Below are 13,185 nucleotides of genomic sequence, written 5' to 3'. Positions count from 1 at the left end.
GTTAGTCTTGTTTTTAGCTAAGCAGAAAACAACAGATTAGGCTCTCTGTGTTGTGCCCATCACCTGTATTAAAACAGGCTTTCTGTGTTGTGCCCATCACCTCTATCAAAAACAGGCTTTCAGCGTTTTAAGTCTTTAGACTTTCGACTGAACCAGTGGAGGATACATGGTTTGTTAAGTTTCTGTACACAAATGATGAAGTGCTTTAAAATGTGTATGAATAAATAAACACCCATTAACACCCAACACATGTATATATGTGTATCAAAACTATTATTTTTGGATTTACATACTAAGATTGAAACTATGTCAATTTTCATTCTATACAGTTTTGTATGAAATAAAAGATTTATCTTTTAATGTTACATGTCTGCTTATTCTTGAAATACAAACAAAGGCAAACTTATTGTTTGAGTAAATATTTTAAAAAATGAAGATGTGTCTTTTTTGTACAATAGCTGATTCTCTGTATATATTTCATTTTTGTTTTTCCAGTATTTACAAATTTAGTTTCAGGACTAGAATACTTAACAGAGATATTTAAAACTGTTTATTGAAGTTTGTTCCTTTTCACGATGCTTGATTCACAGAAGGTCCTTGTTTTCTTTGTCATTTATAAACGTTTTTGATGGCTGTCACGCTCATTTATTAAGTAGTATTTCTGCACTTCATCTTCTGATGAGACAATATTACACATCTAGTGAAGGTTCATGACGATATGCTTTTGTTTCTAATTTTGTGTAAAACTGCTCTCGTGAGCTGTCTATGGTATCCGTCCCTAATTTAGAGCTACAGACTAGAGTAAACACAACTAGTTAACATTACCTATTCCCCATCAGAAGGTTACGATGTTCTGTAAAATAAAAGTTTATTTCTTATTCACATAACTTTTCAGAAATAAGGAACTTTACAGCTCCATGCCTTTGGTTGAATATTATTCATCGTATAAATATTTATCTTCATCTCTTGTGCGATTTGATGAAAATATTCAGCTTACTCAACACGATATTGATTTCTCTATACGCTCAGAAAACTGCAGCCTCAAGTTCTGGATGTTTCTTTATACATCTGGTGAAACAACAGATGCTGTCGGTTTAAATTTGTTCAAGAAAAGAAATTCAGTCAGGACTGCGACAAACAATACATCTTTCTTCTACGGAAGGAATCAATATTACACTTTGAACCTTACTGGTATCTAATGTTTACCTTGGATGAAGTCTGGCAGCAATACCTTGCCATCCAAAGTGCTTTATTTAACGTTCAGAACATCATATGGTAGATACCACAAAAAATATCCTGCTTGCAAAACCAGATATTGTCACGAACAACTACTCAATGTCCCTTTGTATCTTCGCTCAATATCTCATGTCAATAATAGTAATATGAACAGATTATCACCGGAAAAACAGAAAAACATCACAGAAAAATACATTAGTTGATATAATACTGATGTTTGCCTGAGAACAGCATCGGTAATATATCAATCAGCAGAGAGAACTTAACAAAAACTTTCTTACTGGTTGGAACTGATAAAGATCTTCACGAACCTTCTAATAGCAGCAGACGTCAAAGTTTCAGAATCTAGTCACATTTATAATATCTTAACACGTATGAATCTGAGCAAGATTCAAGAGCTTTCCAAAGTCTTTTTATCTAAAAGCTAGAGTTGTACAACTATAAAAAGTGAAACCAGTTTAAACATGGTGGTTTCTTCTTTGGATACAAACCTTTATCTCGATCATGGTTATAACGAGATTTTGAACATAAGTTTATCTCATCAACTTGTCATTAACATGAACATCCTAGGCTAAAACAAGGTGCGTCTTGACAAATATTCTGACTGCGTGTTCTACATGACCAATGTGTCATTTCGATTAACTTCTGTGGTCTCAGAATAAGTACAAGAACAAACGACGCTTTCACATTACAATTCGACTGAGTCTCTTCTGTGACACGACTGTATGTTTGTAGACTCTACCCGATAGAAACCAAGTTTCGATACCCGTGGTGACCAGAACAAAATACCCCATTGTTTAGCTTTGTGCATAATTCCAACAAAAAACACAAACAAGTCGACTAAAAATATTTAACAGTATGCACTTAAGTTAGTTGTTCGTAAGTATTGAAGTACGCAGAGTGAACCAAGTGTTAAGAGAATCTGGGGATTATCGAACATTCGTTGCCGACCATCAGATCAAAGAATCTCTATACCCTGGTAACAGTAGTACCTCGAATTACTTCGTCTATAATTCATCATTTCTACTGCAACACAAATTCCGTTTAACTGTAATTCAGAAAGATGTGAAAATGTGGTAGGAGCGAAATACGACACAGTTCACAAGAAATAACATCTTTGAAAAAACTACAAATTATATTAGAATTTAAACGCATAAAATCAATACAGATTCTTGTAGTGCAAAAAAAATTATAAACTGGTTTCAATAGTTTTAACATCTTAGTGATGTTTTCTGGTTACCGCCACACGTGATAATGACTACGCAAATAATATACGATAGATTAGTTGTTGTTCATTCTGTACGTCGTATCTCAATCTACCAGGTTCTAACTGATCCTTAGTTGTTGTTCATCCTGTACTATATACCTAAATTTACCAGGTTCTAACTAATCCGTTGTTGTTGTTCATCCTGTACTATATATCTAAATCTACCAGGTTCTAACTATTCCTTAGTTGTTGCTCATCCTGTACTATATATCTAAATCTACCAGGTTCTAACTAATCCTTTGTTGTTGTTCATCCTGTACTATATATCTAAATCTACCAGGTTCTAACTAATCCTGTGTTGTTGCTCATCCTGTACTATATATCTACATCTACCAGGTTCTAACTAATCCTTTGTTGTTGTTCATCCTATACTATATATCTACATCTACCAGGTTCTAACTAATCCTTTGTTTTTTTGTTCATCCTGTACCATATATCTACATCTACCAGGTTCTAACTAATCCTTTGTTGTTGTTCATCCTGTACTATATATCTACATCTACCAGGTTCTAACTAATCCTTTGTTGTTGTTCATCCTGTACTATATATCTACATCTACCAGGTTCTAACTAATCCTTTGTTGTTGTTCATCCTGTACTATATATCTACATCTACCAGGTTCTAACTAATCCTTTGTTTTTGTTCATCCTGTACTATATATCTACATCTACCAGGTTCTAACTAATCCTTTGTTGTTGTTCATCCTGTACTATATATCTACATCTACCAGGTTCTAACTAATACTTTGTTGTTGTTCATCCTGTACTATATATCTACATCTACCAGGTTCTAACTAATCCTTTGTTGTTCATTCATCCTGTACTATATATCTACATCTACCAGGTTCTAACTAATCCTTTGTTGTTGTTCATCCTGTACTATATATCTACATCTACCAGGTTCTAACTAATCCTTTGTTGTTGTTCATCCTGTACTATATATCTACATCTACCAGGTTCTAACTAATCCTTTGTTGTTTTTCATCCTTACTTCATATCTCAGTCTACCAGTTTCTAACTGATCCTAACTTTTCATTCATGGTAACAACACCTTTTGTTTTCATATTCCACGTAATGCATAACAAAATGTCAGGGTTTGTCGGACTGAGCGATTTTATTTTGGTAGTTATCTTCCTACGTGTGTAGTTTACACACTATCTAATAAATAAAAACATGTGAATTTATAGATGGCACGTGACTGATCATTTTTTTATGAATTAAGTCTTTGGTTACTAAGAAAAAACATACATGTCCATCCATGTGAATAAATATGTAATGAAACGAAGAGTTTCTAAGTACTTATGTTGGACAGGTAAAACGATGAACAGGTAGTTATGGAAACCAGTACTGATTGTGAAGTTAACAGGATTTTAGCAGATATATCATGAACGTAATTTATGCAGAAAGAGGCATCAGATGGGGGGTGGAGGTAGGTAATGTCGCGCTTCCTGTATTTCAAATGAAGCTCATTTGGTATTTACATTTTTATGTATAGATAAAAACAAACATGCAAATCTATCCAACAAAAATTATCCATTAACAGAAAAGTTCGGTCTAGTAGAAGAAACCGCATAATATAAATTATGAATTACTTCCCTCCCCCCACTTAGCAGTAAAATTCGATGCTAAAATTGAACTATATTTTTATAAAAGCCAAGACCGACACCTCTAATGATAGTTAAGGGTCTCTGCGTGCTATTAGTGTGCCCTGAGAATTATCAGAAGGATTTCCAAGTTTTTGTTTGATTATTTGTTTGTAGTTAAACACAAAACTGCACAATGGACTATCTGTGCTCTGCCCACCACGAGTATCATGACCCGGTTTCAAGAGTTATAAGTCCCGCAAACATACCACTATGCAACCTGGAGATGGGCTTCTAAGTATCGGCAGAAATGTCCATATACACTGAAAACAGAATATAATCACTTAACCAAGTAAACAGAACAAGGAAGCAAGTTCTCTGAATTTTACATCGAATTAGATCAGATGTATTCCAGATGTTGTAACATTTACAAACCTTTATCAACTGCTGTAACACAGCTAAACAATAGGTGTAATTAATGTTAACACGTGAGTCAGTAAAGTAAAGGTTGATCCGGGGCACCATACATGATCAGCATATTGGAACAAGCTGTATACATACATGTAGATGCTGTCATTTTGAGTAAAGAAGATAACCATCAACTGTTCAACAAGAAACTGACTGTGTGATTAAACCATGTCTTATTGGGTTAGTTATTAACTTTCAAAATTTAAATGGGACGATGATTCAATGTGATATGTTACAAAGAACGTTATCGTGTTTATATAAAAATCAAGTCCACATGTGAGGTTTGAAAGAAAAGTATTGAAGTACTTTTGTTGTAAGGTTATGTAGTTAATAAGTAAATACTTATGTACTTGTGTAGGGTTAAGTATCAGTTTATGGTTAAGTTAAGAAGTGGTAATAAAAAGTACTTGTAAAAGTATTTGGTATTTTCAATCCTGATGACAGCTTATACAATACATGGGTGAAAGAACTAGGACAGATCCCCAGAACTTTAGTCATAGCTATCACTGGCTTCTAAATGATTACTAGATGAAGGGCAGCCAGACAGTAGTAACCGCTGTTTATTCAGTTACTCTTAACCAAAATATTGTTCATATTTAATTAAACAATCAACGTTTCGCTTTACAACTTCTTCAGGAGCGTTTACCAAAACACAAACCAATATTGGCAAAAAATAATAATTTATTGTATTGACGAACAAAGTTAACTTATTTTTTAACAATGAATACAGCAGTCGCTATTGTTATGTACAAACTCACAATGTTTATGTAAAAACATAATTGGAGCAATAATCAGTCATCAGCACTGTAAAAACAACTTCTTAATTAAAATTGTTTTTGATAAAAAATGTCAGTAAAAATGGACTATTTTAATAATGTACAGTTTACAAAAATTTGATTATAAACTAAGCAATATTATGACTTAATATACATATATGTATATATTATTTAAGTGCAAGTTAGCTTTTAAACAAGTTGAAGGACATGTGATAAACCATGCAGGCTGTTGATACTTAAAACTTTATTTATTATTTACTTTATCTTGTTTTAACTTACTGAGAACGAAACTCTTTACACTAACAACTGCTATTATGTGAGCTTCGTTTCTAAGCTGGCAAAGCACAATTATAATTAATTACACTTGTTATAAGACATTAGTATTAGGTCTATTATATTTTGTAACACTACATTTTTTATTCAGTCTTTAGGAGATTTAAAGAAGAAAAAGAGTACATAACAGTATTTTAACATGTTAAATCTAAGTAACATTTCTGGGTGTGTGTTCACATAGCAAAGCCACATTGAGCTATCTGTTGTGTCCATCAAGGAGAACCGAAACCCTAATTTTAGTTTTGTAAATCAGAAAACTTACTGCTGTCCCAACGAGGGAAAGTAACATTTCTGAACTAGATGGATTAAAATACACTAACTATTGAACAACGTTGAAGGTAATATTTCTGACAGAGATGATTATTACAAGTCTGTCAAATAGTTAATACCTTTCTAAATGTGCATCATTTAATATGGAAATGATAACTCATCGAATTCTCACCGAAATATCATGTCGTTTTACATATTGTATATATAAAATCTGTAGTATAAATAATTTTTCTCTATTCACTGTTCCACCTTCTAAGTTAACAAAAGTGTCATAGAACTACCCTGATTTATTTGTCCGAGCATCGGTGTCAAATATTTGTAATCGAACAGCTGCTTTGACCCCATTCCTGCACAGTTGACCAGAACATCAAACTGCCCAGCTTGCTGTAATTAAAAGTAATTAATTTCGTCAACTAGTAAAACATTATTCATCCATAAATGTACAGAGTTAAAAATAGCTCAGGATGATAATACAGTTAATCCTAGGATTAAAAAACAACTCACCGAATTATCATGGTGACATTTAGAAGCTGAATATTGAGTAACATATCGTTGGTTGGTTGGTTTAATCCAACATTCGTCGCTTGTAAGGTGTCTTAATTATCTGCTGTTTAATCTCTATTGAGAGGAAGTTTCGCAACATCCGAGGCAGCATGGACAAGAAGGACCTTCGCCTGATTTTCCTTTACAACTTGGACGAAAAGCTACCAAAACTACACAGGATCATCAATCAGACATTCAGCCATGGATCTGTTACTGAATGTACAATTCGGCATTGGTTCCAAAGGCTTCGATACGGAGGTAAAAGTCTTGAAGACCACGAAGGTTGTGGAAGGAAGCCATCCTTAGATAAAAACACATTAAGGGAAGCAGTTGAGACAGACCCTTGCACAACAGTACGTGAGCTTGCAGAAAAGCTAGACACAAGCAAAGCACAAACTAACTGAAAGCCAACAAAATCGGCGTTATAAGACCTGTCAAGGACTACGTTCCAAAAATTGAACGAATTGGTAATCGAGGTTCTGCCTCATCCACCTTATTCCCCAGACCTTTACCTCACAGCATTTAATTATTTCAAGTACTTGGACAATTTTTGAACAATAAATGCTTTCAAAACCAAACAGCTGCATAAGAAGCTTTCAGGTAGTTCACTGGCCATAGAGACTGAACTGTACAGCAGGGACATAAACAACATCGTTACACGTTGACAAAAGTGTATTGAAGCAAATCGCTGTTACTTTGATTAAAACATGTTTTACAACAATGGTTTATACTTTTTCAAATTTCGCAATTTAAAAACGACATTTATTTCCGTACAACCTGATATAATAAGTTTGTTCGTCGGATATAAAAGAAACTGATAAATATAACAAGGTTATCACCAGGATGAAAAAATACTAACAGTTATAATACAGTTATTCCTAGGCTGTACAATAATTAATAGTTATAATAAGGGTTCTCGTAAAATAAAAGATAAATAATGGCGACAATCATGATGTGCTAAAAACACGTAGATCCAAGAAGTCTTAATAAAACTGTAATAGAAACCCTTATTACCCAAGCGCTTTTGAGAGGTGGACCTTTCTTCTTCAGGGGCAATCTGGGAATGTCCAGTATAATTGAACGAGTAATATATAAAGATTTAGTTTAGTAACATCATAGAAACATATTGGATTGCCAAGCTAAACACTGTTCAACGTTTCTGAATTAATCTAGATCCAGGAATCAGTGATCTCCGGCTATTAGTTTCATCTCTGTAGGAAAAATAACTTTATTCTGCACTTACTTTTTAATGAAATAATTCTTGTTTTGAAATTGATTTATATAAACATATCTTTATTAATCACTCTCCAGGTGTTATCTATACTTGATTTATGTAAATATATCTTCATTAATCACTCTCCAGGTGTTATCTATACTTGATTTATATAAACATATCTTTCTTAATCCTCTCCAGGTGTTATCTATACTTGATTTATGTAATACATCTTTATTAATCACTCTCCAGGTGTTATCTATATTTGATTTATATAACACATCTTTATTAATCACTCTTCAGGTGTTATCTATACTTGATTTATATAACACATCTTTATTAATCACTCTTCAGGTGTTATGTATACTTGATTTATATAACACATCTTTATTAATCACTCTTCAGGTGTTATCTATACTTGATTTATATAACACATCTTTATTAATCACTCTTCAGGTGTTATCTATACTTGATTTACATAAACATATCTTTCTTAATCACTCTCCAGGTGTTATGTATACTTGATTTATATAAACATATCTTTCTTAATCACTCTCCAGGTATTATGTATACTTGATTTATATAACACATCTTTATTAATTTAATCACTCTCCAGGTGTTATCTATACTTTTTTTTACTTAAACACCTAAACACACTTTATAACAACACACACATAATTTATCCATTCCAAAGTTAAAATACCACCAACACCTTTTCATATACAGATTCGCCATCGGCCACATAGCACGGGAAGTGGGACGCTTACAACACTACACAGTGAAATAAACAATTCCCGAAAAGTCCGATGACCTGTATGACGTTACTAAACTAAATCTTTATATATAACTCCTTCAATTATACTGGGCATTCCCAGATTACCCGAGAAGAAATAAGATCCACCTCTCGTAAACGCTCGGGTTATACAGGTTTCTATTTCAGTTTTACTGGCTATAATAAGTTATCCCCATGATAAAAAATAACTAATGGTTATAACACAGATATTCCTGAGCTAAAAACTAATAGTTAAAATACAGTAATTCCTTATATTAAAAAATAATTATTATCTATTGTACAGTTATTGTTAGGATAAAAATAATTAATAGTTTTAATTTTGAAGAATACTTTAAAGTATAATATATAAAAGACTGGAACAGTTTTTAATAGTAACATTCATCTAATTAATGTGATTAATTATTCTATTTTTGTAGCTTTTGTGTTAAGATTTTTTTTAAAATATTTTTCTAGTTCTTGCTATAGTGATAAGTTAGTGGTAATAATTTTAAATATTCTGAAGTGGATACGGAGAGTGTTTATAATCTAGTTTTGTAGGTGTCTGCAACTTTCTAAAATACAATATATTTCCATTTTCTATTATGAATTATAAGTCGAATAGCGATGATTGGCATTACACGTAAGTCACTTTAATTGATGTCTTCTAAAAACATCTTAAGTTTATCCTTGAATTGGTAAGTATAACTGCACTCAACTGCGTGTTTGTTGATCCCAGTGTTGTACTGTTTTGTTGTACTATTTTCTGAGTGCCTCTGTTGGAGCCGGCCCGGCATGGCCTAGCGCGTAAGGCGTGCGACTCGTACTCCGAGGGTCGCGGGTTCGCGCCCGCGTCGCGCTAAACATGCTCGCCCTCCCAGCCGTGGGGGGTGTATAATGTGACGGTCAATCCCACTATTCGTTGGTAAAGATTAGCCCAAGAGTTGGCGGTGGGTGGTGATGACTAGCTGCCTTCCCTCTAGTCTTACACTGCTAAATTAGGGACGGCTAGCACAGATAGCCCTCGAGTAGCTTTGTGCGAAATTCCAAAACAAACAAACAAACTGTTGAAGCCGTCTGGTGGTGGGACCAATGTAATCAAGTTTGCAACTTACACGAGCATAACGAACAGAAATACACTAAAATAACAATATAAAAATGAAATTAAAAAACTTTAAAGAAATTATCCACAGGTACAGCTTAACGTAATCTTTAAAACCACAAAGCAAACTAAGATTCATATTTGCTCTTAAAGTTTTCCTCCAGAGAGAACAATTACTAATTTACATCAATAGATGGCATTAAAGCATGAATATGTTATATTACAATCAGTCGGATGATCCAGTTTAAAGGCGGAGCCTATGTACAGTACTATCTCTATTGCATTGATAAGATCTCACGTGACACGCATGTAACTAACTCTTCCTATTAGAACTCGCTTGCTATTTCGAGTTCTACTCAACAATTGGTCAAGCTAATATTTAGGAATGCATACAAGCCAATTATAGTATCCTATAACAAGTAAACTAATTTTCTGGAATGGAAACAAGCCTATCATAACACCCACGGAAATATAAAACAAGTAACAATAAAAAATAATTGCCACTAATAAACAACACAGTCAGATTGCTGATCTTCATGTTTATTAGTGATCTACAGAGAACTGTCCAGTAATATGTTCTTGTATTGTTGGTTTCATAACGTTATGATCTGTATTATCTGAAGTATGAGTTTCGGTTTTATGTATTTTGTAGTTTGTGTTGTTCTTTACAATAGACATACTTTATCTGCAAAATAAATATTATATCGTCAAGCTAAAGTTATGTTATTGAAATACAAATTATCTTAGCTGAGTACATAAAAAGAGATACTAACACCTCATATTATTTTCTGATATTTAGTTCAGCGATACATGAGCCTACATAACTTCATCAACACACAAGATACTGTTCAGTCAGTCACTTTGAATATAATAAACTTGTATTTTTAGATGGACCTTGTAATATAAATTCAAAACGCTTCAAATGAAGAAAGTTAGTGTAAAATTCTTTGCTCATATAAGGTATGTTGCCCGGTAAGCAATTATCAACAGAGTTTGTTACCATGTAAAAAACGAAGCGTATGTTTAATTCTTTCTTAGTTGTATTCATACACGCTTTCTCGCTTTAGAGTTATTGTGCAATAAACATTTTTATTATTGCATATATATTTACGTATGTAAAAATGTCAACTTTGTATGCATAGTGAGAACACGGTGATTGGTGACATCAGTTTCATTTTACATATTCAAGAAATACTATGACCTTTAGGAAAGGCCACATTCTACAGAGAATTAGGTAAACTAACCTGCCATAATATACTTATAGATCACTGCAAACTAACACTATTATAGATAAACGTGAAAAAGTTCAATTTTCAAGAGAAATATAAATCTGTACTTGACAAACAATACATAATTAGGCATGTAATAAGTTGTTTAATAAACGATAACTTTAACTATAGCAGTCATGTGTCCCTACTCTAACAGCCTAAGAAACGCTCCAGGAGACACGAAACAATTACATGCATGTCTTATTTAGAACATTTAGTTGGTAAATAAGGTTTCTCGGTCCGGCATGGCTAGGTGGGTAAGGCGTTCGGCTCGTAATCTGGAGATCGCGGGTTCGAATACCCGTCTCGCCAAACATGCTCGCCCTTTTAGCCGTGGGGGCGTTATAATGTGACGGTCAATCCCACTATTCGTTTGTAAAAGAGTAGCCCAAGAGTTGGCGGTGGGTGGTGATGACTAGCTGCCTTACCTCTAGTCTTACACTCCTAAATTAGGGACGGCTAGCGCAGATAGCCCTCGAGTGGCTATGCGCGAAATTAAAAAACAAACAAACCAAACACGCTCGCCCTTTAAACCATGGAGGCGTTATAATAAGACAGTTAATCCCACTATCTGTTGGTAATAGAGTAGCCCACTAAATTGGCAGTGAGTGATGATGACTAGCTGCCTTCTATATAGTCTTAGACTGCTAGCATAGGTAGATTGCGCAAATTTCAGAAACAAACAAGCCAAGTAGAAAAAGCTCCGCTAACGTCACTGAACCAAATAAGTTCAAAAGTGATCGAAATTTGCAATTTTTGTGATTATTTTAATTAAAAATATTATTATTTATAATAATACAACGAAATAACTACAAAATATTGAAAGTATTTATAAACTATTTTCATAATGTATTTTTAATATTTTTTATATAACATGATGAAAACTAACATAAATCCAAACTGTTTGTAAGGTTGAACTGTGTAACTTTGTAAAATATATCAGAATAAACAATATAGCCATTTGTGTTGTGATGCAATATTGTAAACTCTGATAAAGTAAAAAAGCAATTATTTTTAAAATTATATTTACACTAAAAAATACTTGGATTTATAAACAACAACAAACATTCGTAACGTAAAGATTGATTCATAATATAAACATATAAAAATATAACTTGTTTGAAGACATGCACAACAACAAAAGGAAATCACAAGGCCGGTGATGCCTTAAATAAAACAAGACATATATATCGAAACGCAGTTTAAAAACACCTTCTAGAATCTGTTTCTAACCGATAAAACGTGTCACAAGAAGCATATACGTCTCTGCTAAATTACTTGTTCAATTACTTATCAAACGGTGAGCCTTTCTGACTAATGCATCACCAGCAGTCATTATTCAGAATATCGTTTTATAAGGTATGTTATTCAAATAGCTTGTTTTGATGTCAGTTATATTTTCATGCAAGAGTAATAGGATTTGCACTTCCTATGATTTCCAAGTATATGGTAGGGTGCATTCTTTAAATATTCCTTCAACTCCTCTAAAGAATTACTATTTTGTGCATTATGGCGAACAGCTCCATAAGAACATTTTTAAAATCTCAATATTTTGTTTTTGCTCAAGTGTTTGCAGTTTTCTGCACTTTTTCCTGCTACTTGGAATAAAGTGTTTGTATATAGTGTATTCTATTTTGTCTACACTCCTCTCATAAGACATACAGTTAGTGTATTCTATTTTGTCTACACTCCTCTCATAAGACATACAGTCCATATTTTTTCTATGTACTACACTCCTGTCATAAGACATACAGTCCATATTTTTTCTATGTACTACACTCCTGTCATAAGACATACAGTTCATATTTTTTCAATGTACTACACTCCTGTCATAAGACATACAGTCCATATTTTTTCTATGTACTACACTCCTGTCATAAGACATACAGTTCATATTTTTCTCTATGTACTACACTCCTGTCATAAGACATACAGTCCATATTTTTCTATGTACTACACTCCTGTCATAAGACATACAGTTCATATTTTCAATGTACTACACTCCTGTCATAAGACATACAGTCCATATTTTTTTCTATGTACTACACTCCTGTCATAAGACATACAGTTCATATTTTTTCAATGTACTACACTCCTGTCATAAGACATACAGTCCATATTTTTTCTATGTACTACACTCCTGTCATAAGACATACAGTTCATATTTTTTCAATGTACTACACTCCTGTCATAAGACATACAGTCCATATTTTTTCAATGTACTACACTCCTGTCATAAGACATACAGTCCATATTTTTTCTATGTACTACACTCCTGTCATAAGACATACAGTCCATATTTTTTCTATGTACAGATGAATCACCACCATTAATCATTTTCTTATATCGGAGCTTATG

Source organism: Tachypleus tridentatus, chromosome 6 (genome assembly GCF_004210375.1).
Source record: "Tachypleus tridentatus isolate NWPU-2018 chromosome 6, ASM421037v1, whole genome shotgun sequence".
NCBI classification, from domain to species: Eukaryota; Metazoa; Arthropoda; class Merostomata; order Xiphosura; family Limulidae; genus Tachypleus; species Tachypleus tridentatus.
This window is presented reverse-complemented; position numbering follows the sequence as displayed.